This window comes from Pan paniscus, chromosome 2 (genome assembly GCF_029289425.2).
Source record: "Pan paniscus chromosome 2, NHGRI_mPanPan1-v2.0_pri, whole genome shotgun sequence".
Taxonomy (NCBI): domain Eukaryota; kingdom Metazoa; phylum Chordata; class Mammalia; order Primates; family Hominidae; genus Pan; species Pan paniscus.
This window is the reverse complement of record NC_085926.1, coordinates 187,201,129-187,212,026: the sequence shown is the minus strand read 5'-3', so window position 1 is coordinate 187,212,026 and position 10,898 is coordinate 187,201,129.

The following is a 10,898-nucleotide window of genomic DNA, read 5'->3' as shown; positions in this document are numbered from 1 at the left end:
GTGCCTAAATTGCATTTGCCAGATTTGAAGAAGCCAACAGGTACCTTTTTGTGTATTTTACACCACTATCCATAAGAAAGAATGAAAGTCATCATACAAAACAGCTAAACAGGGACAGAGAGCCATCATATTTTACTCCCTTCAGGTTGCCAGGGGAATATCAACATTCAGGTTGGCTTTTGATACTGGAAACATAATTCAGTGGTCTCAGCTCCAGAATTTTTAGACTTCCTGGAACCACAGGTTTAAAGACTTGGCAAGCTTGAGTCATGGCTTCAGTCTGTGTCTCCTTAGGAAAAAAAAATATGAAGACCAAGTGATTTATGGTATGTTCTTCTCAAAAAGACTCCCCAACCCCTGACCACTAAGTGGACTTTGAAATATGCCCACAGGGTTTCTTTATCCAAGGACAATCTCTGAGTGCTTATTATTCACTTTACTAGTATAGCAGCTCTTTAATCATTGTCTCTACATTTACTTTAATCTAGAAACTGTCAATTTATTAGTCCATAATGTGCCTAAATCTTCTCACCATATTACCGGAGAAAAGCTAGTATAAATTTAGAGGATGAGGCTGGAAGAGTTAAATTGGTGTGGGATGGGAATATGAAGAGACAAAGAAGATAATCATAATTCAGAATTAAAGTTTATTTGTAAAAATAGGCATTTCGTATTTTGCTTTTAGTGTAACATAAGACTGAATTTCAGCCTATAATAACAATTGGTGAGTGAGTAAAAGGGTCACTTATTATAAACCTGAAGTTATCTATTCCCACTTTCCTCTTAATCAATGTGGTAGTTTCTGCTAAGGCAAAGAAATGCTGTAGGTGATTCTCAAATATTAAATTTTAAAATTAGCATTTGGGAACTATTTATCTATGTGGAATTACTAGAAATTGGGAGGAAGAAAAAACCAACACATTTCTTTTGAAGAGAGTCCCAACGCAATCTTCCAGCATGCTGGCTTACAATAATAGGTTCTGCCTTCCCTGTCAATTAACCATTCCTATTTTTATTTTCTTACCAGAAATAGAATTTGAGAATTCAAAGAAACGTAGATGTCACCTATACCTACCTTCTTATGAATGAGAAAGCTGAGGTTCAAAAACGGTATCTTACAAAATCACAAAATATCAGAATTTGAAGGGGCAATGAACATTTAGTCAGTTTTATTCTAAATTAAGAGAAACAGAAGTACAAAAAGTACTTAACTATTATCACACCTATTTCCCACCACCTATAACTGAAAAACTGTTCACATTTTGTCATATTTACTTCCAACATTTTTATATAAGAAGTTAAATTATGCAGATACAATTGAACTTCTTTCAATCTCTAGTCTCACTCCCTGATCAACCCAGGGACAGCCACTATTACATATTTTCTGAATCCTTGCAGACCATTTTGTATAATTTCAATACACACATAAATACCAATGGATAATAAGTGTTCTCTACTAGTTCCAGTCGTTAGGGACCCTTCAACCGATAGTATTCTGATTTTGTGTGATCATATAATATTCTTCCTAGAAAGATGCAGTACAAAACCAGTGTAAGACAACGCAATTGTAAACAATTTCAATCTAACACACTCATTTAATAGATGGATCAGGGAAGTTAAGTGACTTCCCCGAGTGACACAGTGTCACCACCTGGTGATAACTCAGATATCTTGCCCCAAAATCCATCTGCACATTACTTTTTCACTAGAAAACCCCACCTGATTATCTTGTTCCTCCTATTTTAAGTGCTGTGGATGTTTTTCTACTTCATTTTTAGAAAGCCTTTTTTTTTCCTCCCCCACACCTTCATTCAGAAAAGAAACAATTCTGGGGTTGAGAAATTTCATACCAGAAACAATATACTCTTTAACTTCACACTTTGTTCTGAACAGCATGGCCAGCCAGACAGACACCAAGCCTCACACACCATTATGAATCTGTCAGCAATTACAATTCTAAACCCTATTCGGTTTTTACTTGCTTCAATCAACTTGTCACTGCAGTGAGGATTATCTACTTTCTCAACATAAACATCAACAGAAGTGAGTGCAATGGCTTGCGTCCTTGGCGAACGCCCTGCCAGGGAGAATGTTAAATAGCACATTCTGCAGACAGGAGGGATCTGAGGCCTTAATGGGCCGTAATTAGAGGGAGCAGAGCCTAAACAACCCTTTGTGTGATACTTCAGAATTCTCCTTAGGATTGTAAAACATTTGGGGAGATGCAAGGAGACTGCTTCTGCTTCTCTCTTCTGCATTTCTTGAGCTAGAGAGAAAGAAGACAATGTGTCTGGTGCAATGTTTCCACCCAGAATCAAGGGCCTTGGGGTATCATGTTGCTCAACCCCCTCATTTTAAAGGATTAGGAAACTGAGATCCAGAGACAGAGAGGCCATGGCCAAGGTCAACGAGACAGAGCCGTGTCCTCTCAGTCCAGGCTCTTCCTACACTGCCCCCTGCAGGAGGGGAGGAACGGACTTGAGTAAGAAGCCACATTTCCCTCCACATTCTCACACAGCTTTCCATGGCACCCAATGGTGCAAAAATCAAGCAGCACACAGAATTTGAGGACAGCGAAAGTCAAGGGCTCCAGGGGCACTCGAAGGAGAGTTTCATCCCACCACAAGTCCCTTGTAAAGATAAGAGAATGTGTAAGTACACAAGTAGAAATTAATTTAATTCTTTCTAACAAGTTATTTTTTAAATAATTGGCTAAGGAAGTAGTGGTAGGTGAGTGAAGATAAAGCTTGGAATCTTCTACTATACTGACAGCTAACATTACATATATTAATTTATGTAATCCTCATATAACTTTACAAGGTTGGCACTATGATTATCGTCTTTATTTTTCAGAAGAAGGAACTGAGGCACGGGGTGTTAGGCAACTTGCTCAAGGTTATACACACGGTAATGGCAAAACTAAGATTTGAACCTGCATGGTCTGGCTATAGAGGCTCCACTCTTAACCACATAAGTAGGCTGACCCATCATCCTGGGTCCCTGGGACTGTCCCAGTTTTCATAATGAAAGTCTCATGTCCCAGGAAACCCTTCAGTCCTAGAAATACCAGGACAGTTGATTACCCTCACATAGCCATGCCGACTCTTTCATTTGCCAACAGTTAAACGGAAGCCTCAAGAAGTGATTCAGCTTGTCCAGTCGATGTGCCATTTTTCATGCCTTTGGAAGACAGTAGCTGTGGGGAAGAAGTGAAATATTTATGTGTGCCAAGTACTGTAACTGAGAAGTTTTCATGCGTTACGTCATTTTAATTTTCACATGCACCTTAGATAAGCTATCTAAGAAAAAAGGGAAGCTTGGAGAGGATCGGGTCAGTTGTCTAACATCCTAAAGTTATCAAGTGGCAAGGCCAGGATTTAAAACTCAACAAGCAGAAAGATCTTGAGATTTCTTGATACGGATATGGCTAAAATGAGGAAGTCTCTGAATTTGAAAATCTTACCTGTTTGGTGTGTTTGCCTCTATTATGGAAATTCATATCTGGAAATGCAGGTGTAACTCTTTGAGAGTGTCCCCTTTCTGAGTAGAGTTTTGTGCTTCCTTCTTTTCACCCAGCTATGGGATACAGCTGCTCACAATTTGGAGCCCACACTCTCAATGACCCCCTCACCTTCATGCTGTGTTCACACTGATCTCTCTGTGTTATTACTCTCCTGCCCTTGTGTACAAGTAAAATTCCTTCACATTCTTTAAGACTACTTCAAATGCTATCTCCCCTTAAAGACTTCCCTGGACATCCCAGTTTAACCATTCTCTCTTCTTCCTTCCCTCTACAGTCTTATGCCTTTTTAAAACAGGTATTCTAATCTGCCTTATCTTAGAGTTATAGCATGTAGAGAAGGGGAGGGGGCTTGCTTGACCCTCTCAGTATGCTGGGAACCCCACCTGGGCAGAGTATTTGTCATATTTCTTTTCTTGGTACCCCACTGTGCCAGAGATTGCACCTGCACAAGTGTGTATGTGTTGAAGTATTTAGATATGGACTTTGATGCTTGTACATGGATATTTGGATTATAAAAACAAATATATAAGATGTTTGTGTATATCAGGGAATAATTTCTTTGGCACTTCTAGGCCAGGCAGTACTCTAAAATGAAAGCAAAATATAAGGTCAATTAGCTAGATGACTGTATTAGATACCTATTTCTACAAAACTTAAGTACATTCACAAAGCTATTTGATGTTAAGAATAATAATTTTTAAATAACTTAGTAGAAATAAAAATGGGAGAAAATCAGTTTCTATTTTTTTGGCTATGAGCCAGCTCACCGTATAACCTTTTGTCCTCTTTTTGCCCAAACTATAGGATAATGGTGATAAAACTACATGATTTTTAGTAAACTATCCAGCTCAATAATTCAGTAATTCTAATAATCAGAATAATCAGAATAACATGCCAATAATTCAGTAATTCTAATAATCAGAGCAATTCTTCCCTCCATAGGAACATTCTGTTCCCCACTGGTATAGCCATGGCATTCAGAAAATTTTGGATAAATAATAATATCAATAACAAATTCGTAAAGAACCAATTAAGCCACCTGAGGAAGAAAAGAGTATTCTATTTGAATGAAGGAAGCCAGAAATTCTGGAAGGATGTGATGTGTGACATGCAGGCTGGGGGTTTAATGAGTTTGAGGCGTGAAAAACCCAAGCTTCAGGGCTGCATTCCCTGGCAGCCTTGAGCACGGCATGTTTCCATGCCCTCTGCGGCTGAGTTCTATTTTAGAAAGTACTCCATGCCTCAATCCTCTAACACAGCTGTGACTGTCTGTTAACTTTTAGGCACAGCCCTCCATTCAAGCAAATGGCTCTTGTTTTTATATTGACAAGCCTGCAGAAAAGGCAACATGAGGAGAACATACCCAGAAACAGACAGAGAATTGATTGGCGGCAGAGCAGTGGCAGTTATTGAGATTGAGGTATAGCAAACTTAGCCCAATTGGCCAGGGAAGAGAAAAGATTACTCCATAAGATCAGAAGCAAATGGCATTGGGAGGTCTCACTGGACAGCCCCATCCACTAAGAAATGGTTCATTCAGTATCCAAGAGCTCTTCAAGACTCCTTTGCTATCAAGGTTCCTTTCTAGCTGGGACATAACTCTTGAGACTTTAACCCATGGAAAAAAATGAGAGCATAGATGAGTGGTTTCACCATGCTCCCACCCTTCTTTCTTCTGGAATCCTATCCATGGCCCAGAGTTCAGAGCTGTCAAGTCCTGCCCTTGAATGCTTTGGTTAAGTGGATGCCCAGCCCAACTGAGGAAGCTGTGTCAGGGTTGGGTTAAGCTCTCCAGCTGCTAGATAGGACAGAAGTGGTCACCATGGAAACAAGCCCCCCATCAATCATTTAGTGACTCACAAGATCACTGGGAAGCAAAGGGGACTAAAGTCCCTGGAAAGACTACACCTTTTTCTTTAAAAAAAAAAAAAGCTGTCTGACTGCATTCTTGAAAGACAAGGCAGCTGCTTCCAAAACGGAGTGGAAATGGCTAGGGTTGCCTCTGTCTCCTGAATTTAGGCCTAGAAGATCTGTCCTGAGCCTATGAAGGTGGGGAGGCCCCCATCTGTGCATATTTTGCTATTGCAGCCAGTTCTGTCTGCTATGACAATGTCATAGATAGAAGAGTATTTTTTCCGAGGGGTGGGGTGTGGGTGTTATCTATTCAAAACTCTCATTTTTTAAAGGAGTAAGTGAGGGCTAGGTTGTGAATAACTTGCCCAAGGTCCACCAGGGTAGTCAGTGGAGGAGCCAAAACTAGATTCAAGGTCCTACACTACAAATTTGTTGCTACTTCCACAATCCTGGACTCTGAGTGGATTTTATTCTAAAGCTAATGCAAATTAATGATTCATACAATAAAGGATTAATATACAGAATATACATGGAACTCAAACATCTCAACAGCAAAAAATAAAAAATAAAATAAACGATCAATTAGAAAATGGGCAAGTGATCTGAACAGGTGTTTTTTGAAAGAAGACATACAAATGGCCAACAGATGTATTCCAAAATGCTCAACATCACTAATGATCAGAAAAATGCAAATCAAAAGGACAAAGAGATATCATCTTCATCCCAGTTAGGATGGCTATTATCAGAAAGAATATATCAAATGCTAGTGAAGATATAAAGGAAAGGGAACACACTGTTGCTGAGAATGTAAACTAGTATAGCCGTTATGGAAACCAGTATGGAGATTTCCAGAAAAAAAAAACAAACAACAACAACAACAAAAAACACATAAAATTAGAAGGACCATATGATCCAGCAATACCATTACTGGGCATTTATCCAAAGGAAAGAAAGTCAGTGTAAAGAAAAGACATCTGCATCCCCTATGTTTATTGCAGCATTATTCACAATATCCAAGATATGGAACCAACCCAGGTGTCCAACAACAGACAAATAGATAAAGAAGATGTGGTATATACACACAACAGAACACTATTTGACCATATAGAATGAAATCCTGTCGTCCATGGCAATATGGATGAAACTGGAGGATACCATGTTAAGTGAAATAATCCAGGAACAGAAAGTTAAACACTGTATGTGCTCACTCATATGTGGGAGCTAAAAAAAAGTTGATCTCATAAAAGTAAAACGTACAACAGAGGATACCACAGACTGAGAAGGGCAGGGGGAAGGAAGGGCTGGGGAGAGATTTGTTAAAGGAAATAGAATTACAGTTAGATAGGAAGAATAAGTTCTAGTGTTCTATAGCACTGAAGGATGACTATAATTAACAATAATGTATTACATAGCTTCAAATAGCTAGAAGGAGGATATTGAATGTTCCCAACATAAACAATAAATATTTGAGATGATAGATACGCTAATTACCCTGATCTGATCACTTACATTACATACATGACCATATCACGATGAACCCTGCAGATATGTCTAATTGTTTTGTGTCAATTATAAAAATTGAAAAAGTTTTCAGAATATCGCTATTTGACAGTCCCTTCTAAGACCCTGGGAAAAGCCTTAGCAATGTGTTTCCATGGCCATTTTTCTTTCCGCATTTTTTTTTTCAATTTTTAAAAAGTAAATATTTTAACTGCAATCGGTTAAGAATCCTGTTTCTTTCCATTCTGTTTTCCCTTCCATGACTTTTCCTCTCCTGTTGGGCATTAAAATGGCCATCAGCATTTGTGAGATCGGATTTAGAAGCAGCTAAGGTAGGTTTATGTTCAGCTGGGGTTTAGTAGGTTGTACTTCTGTGGTTTACAGTCACTTTCATGAGGAGTTAAGTTATTGCTTACACTATGTAGGACTGGCCTCCAAGAATACTACAACCAGCTAATACCATGATTCAAAGGAAGGGCAGGGCCAAAGATTTGTTCCTATGGAAAAATGAATGTGCCCTGAGGTAGACAGCACAGGAAGCATGAGGGTAACAAAATAAAATGAGATTAAAAATATACAAACCAGGAGGTAGTCTGTGAAAATTTTTCCAAATCTAAAATCTCACATGTGAAAGAAACTTCATAAATGTTTTCCTAAATTTGAAAAGCATGTTTAAAATGTATAAAATCATTATCAGTTATGAAGCTGAATAAAACTTTTCTAAACTATCAATAATTTTATAAAAATACATTACAATCAACTGAAATAACATGAAATTATCTTTCTATTCCCTTTACAGAAAATGAAAATTTTAAAACTGTATTTTTATATGAAGAGGTGACCCAGCAATATGTAGTCAATAATGAGTATGAATAAAGAATTACAAGAGATGTGTTCATTAATAAAGGTATCAGGTTTTTCAGATGTTTGATTTTTTAAAATATCTGTCAGGTTTGTAATATTTGTAATAGGTTGAGATTCATTTTTCTTTCAAAATATGCATTTTTGTGTCTGATTTTGATTTTGTATTTATAATATTGTATTCTTTTTGCTTTAAAAAAAAAAAGAAAAAAAGTAATCTACTCTTGGCCAGGCCCATGGCTCATGCCTGTAATCCCAACCCTTTGGGACACCGATGCAGGAGGATTGCTTGAGCCAAGGAGCTCAAGACCAGCCTGGGCAACATCGCGAGACCTTGCCTCAACAAAAAATAAATAAACATTAGCTGGGCATGGTGGTGTGCACCTGTAGTCCTAGCTGCTCAGGAGGCTGAGGTGGAAGGATCACTTGAACCCAGGAGTTCTGGGCTGTAGTGAGCTATGATTGTGCCACTACACTCCAGACAGGGCAACAGAGCAAGAGTTGAGTCTTTTCTTTCAAGGAATTTTAGAATTGCATCTCAAAACACACACACACACACACACACACACAAAGCCCCCTTCAAATTCATAAAAGCTTCAGTTGCCATGAAATTGTAATCTGTCCTTTGCCTGGAATACCTCTTTAGGGGTTTTATATTCATCACAGGATTACTGAGAATGACAGGAAGCTTCCGGTGGGTTTGGTGAACAGGAACCATCCTTGTTGTATAGTCACTCCAGCACTGTCTTCACTGGAATTTAGCAATTTACAAGAGTGTTTGGAGTCTTTTGCTTTGTACCCAGAAACAGTTCCCTAATGCCAATCCCTTTGGGTCAATTGCATTACGGGTAATAAGAACAAAGCCGTATTAACACTTTACTATTACTCATCAGTGTTATGTTTGTATACTGCCTATCTCCCAAGCAACCAAACCACTTAGTCTCATTTAACTTTACCAAAGTCAATTTGTCTTTTGAAAATCTGAGGCACAGATTATTCTACCCCATTTTAGAGATGGAGAGGACTAAATACACAGTGCTAAATTGTTGAAATTCAAACTTTTCAATTACACCTCTATTTACTTACAGAGGTTGCTGCAGGAATTAAATAAGATAATGTATATGAAATATCCCAGCTTAGATGCCAACACCTAAGTGCTTGGTAAATGTTAGTTTAATGTTAGATGATTCTTTACCCACAGGTAAGCATTTGTCGACTTGGGCTCATGAAGCACCCAGATGCCTGGAGACATTTCTAGAGTTCCTTGAAAGAAAATGTGGTCACAGCACACAAGCTTCAAATGTCTTTGCTCTAGCCTGCACTGTGGATTGTAAATCTAAATTAAAAATCCCAACCCATAATTTTTTTGCAAACTTTATTTGTTAGGAAATGTTAGTGAGAACAGATTTGTGAGGTGATGTGTCATCAGAACTGATCTCAACTTTCCAACTCCCAAGTAATATGGCCTTAGTCAAGTCATTCTATTTCTCTATGTTTTGATTGGAAGCAGAGAGAAACAGAATGATTTGACTAAGTCATTGGAAAACCAAAGATTTTAATAATGTGTAGCCTTGAAAGAGAATCTCAAAAAAGCATGGTAGATGTTTGAAACTGAAGACATATAGGCCATGAGTTATGTTTTTGCACCAGTAAAATAAGATGGGGAACTAAAGCTACCTGGTAGATAATTGATACTTCATCTGCCTCCTTCCACCAGCCCACCACCAACTCCCTCAGAACCACTAGATATAGACAAGCATGAATCATTTAATATGGTCACAGAACAGAATGTAAAAGCTTACACCCTGAGCCATGCAGAAGTAAATGCATATTTGAAAGAAGGCAAAAAAAAATTTGCTGGAAAAAAATCTTCGGTTATCTCACTAATATTTTTATTTTCATAGGGGAAAGGTGAGATAGAAACTAAAGGTGATAGAGAAAGGAGCAGAAGTAAAGCAGATTATTTAAGTAACAAGTGTACTCAATGGTGAAAATAATAAGCGTTTAAGGAAAAAGGGGAAGAGGATGTGGAATATAGTGTACATAAACTAAGTCTGTCACCAAGCATAAGGGACTCACTGCCCTATTTGCTAGAAGCCAATTCTATGACACAGGGTTTTGGAGGAAAAGAAAAGCTTTTTTTTTTTTTGAGATGGAGTCTAGTGCTGTTGCCCAAGCTGGAGTGCTGTGGCATGATCTCGGCTCACTGAAACCTCTGCCTCCCGGGTTCACGTGGTTCTCCTGCCTCAACCTCCCAAGTAGCTGGCATTACAGGCACCCGCCATCATGCACAGCTAATTTTTGTATTTTTAGTAGAGACGGGGTTTCACTGTGTTGTCTAGGCTGGTCTTGAACTCCTGACCTCGTGATCTGCCTGCCTTGGCCTCCCAAAGTGCTTGGATTATAAGCATGAGCCACTGTGCCTGGCCAAGAAAAGCTTTTTATTGCTAGTCAACGAACAGGGAGAGCGGAGTCCAGCTCAAATCTGTCTCCCTGAGCTGGCTTTAAGGCAGTAATTTTGTTAGAAAAGTTTTAGGGGTGGATTCTGAGATGAGTAGGTGATTGGTGGAAAGAAAGGGGAGGTCTGGAAGTTCCTAGGGCATGTGCAGTTATCTTTTCACACCACTTCATTGATTGCATGTGCAAATTGTTGGGGAATTGGTATGAAACATTGGGTGGAAATTCAAGCTGTAACATCAGCAGGCTTCTGCACAAACTCCAGCCAGCCATATTGGTTCCAGCTGATTTCAGCCAGTTTAGTTATCTTACAAGGGGAGAGAGTTTCAGCACTTAAGAAGTTGTTTTGGCCGGCACAGTGGCTCAGGTCTGTAATCCCAGCACTTCGGGAGGCCGAGGTGGGTGGATCACCTGAGGTCAGGGGTTCGAGACCAGCCTGGCCAACATGGCAAAACCTCGTCTCTACTAAAAATACAAAAATTTGCCTGGCGTGGTGGCGGGTGCCTGTAATCCCAGCTACTCGGGAGGCTGAGGCAAGGAGAATCGCTTCAACCCAGGAGGCGGAGGTTGCAGTGATCCGAGATCGTGCCATTGCACTCCAGCCTGGGCGACAGAGGGAGACTCTGTCTCAAAAAAAATGAAGTTGTTTCATTTCTTATCTGCCATGCTGCAAACTCAAGAATTTCGGTTAGTCATTGGTATC